This window comes from Falco cherrug, chromosome 6 (assembly GCF_023634085.1).
Source record: "Falco cherrug isolate bFalChe1 chromosome 6, bFalChe1.pri, whole genome shotgun sequence".
Classification (NCBI taxonomy): Eukaryota; Metazoa; Chordata; class Aves; order Falconiformes; family Falconidae; genus Falco; species Falco cherrug.
In genome coordinates this window covers 80,070,122-80,071,320 of record NC_073702.1, presented here as the reverse complement: position 1 = coordinate 80,071,320, position 1,199 = coordinate 80,070,122, and positions in this window count along the sequence as shown.

Here is a 1,199-nt window from a genome sequence, read left to right as displayed (position 1 = left end):
CGCGCCTCGGCCCCCAGCCAGCGCCCTCTGCCGCCGCCCGGCCCTGGGAGGGGACGGGGACGGGGATGGGGCCTGTCGAAATGGCGCCCGAGTCAGCTCGGCAGAGTCCCACCGGGCCGGGGCCGCCGATCCCGGGAGAAGGCGCCAGGGGTTCGGCTCTGCCCCCCTTGCCCTGTGCCTCCTTCCCAGGCCTGCGTGGGCCAGGACAGCGGAGGCCATCAGGCCTTGTTGGCCTGTGCCTGCAGCACGGCCTGCCTCTGTCCTTGAATTTGGTCTTGGTCTTGAACAGAGAAAATCTCCAGCCAGAGGAGAGCTGTCTTTCAGAGGCACCATGTGCCCGAGCCTGTGCTCAGGCTGGTGCCTACAGGATCCATATGAACAGGCCTTAGGTGCCCACGCTCGGACTAGAGCCTGCAGGATCTGTATGAACAGCCCTTCATCGTCACCATTTTCTTCACATATTACTGTTCAGGGTACAAGCCATTTCCCAAAGAATCTGCTGCCCTGAACCTGGGTTTAAGAAAAGGAAACAGTCACCGGGGGACACAGCTTTCCTGAGACTGTGCAAGTACTGGAAGCCAGAGCAGGGCACTGACCATTTTCTTCACTGGGGAGCCCAGTACAGGGATACCTACGCTTTACTTCTAAAATTTTGAGTGAAGTTTCTCTGTGAATTAGTTTAACACCAGCTTGTGAAATTTGGTTCGCAAGAGCAGCATTTGAACAACCACACTTGAAAGTCTGCAAATGAGTAAAATGGCATTAAAAGATCAGGAGAAAACATCAATACAATTTTTTGCTACCACAAATGATATAGCCAAATTCCCAGCCTTTAGGGAAATTGAGGGGTTAGCACACCCAGCGAGTGTGCTGAGGGATGGAGCCACATCCTGGGAAAAACACCACCTTGCCAGAGCTGTTTCTCTTGATATTTGAGTAAATTACCATAAATCTTCCTTGCAGCCCTCAGGTGACGGCTGAAACATTTTGGGACCCACGCTGCAAGGGCAGCAGCACCGCAGCCTCACCCGAGATGTTTATTTTTCCTTCTTTTTCTCATACCCAGCCCCCCCCTGCCCTTTACAACGCCATTCTCTGAGGCTGCAAGGAGAAGCTGTATATTTATCATCCTGTGGCCATTTCCCAGCGCGTGATGTGCCTCACAGAACCAAAGCGAACAAAGCCCCTGGACAAAAGAG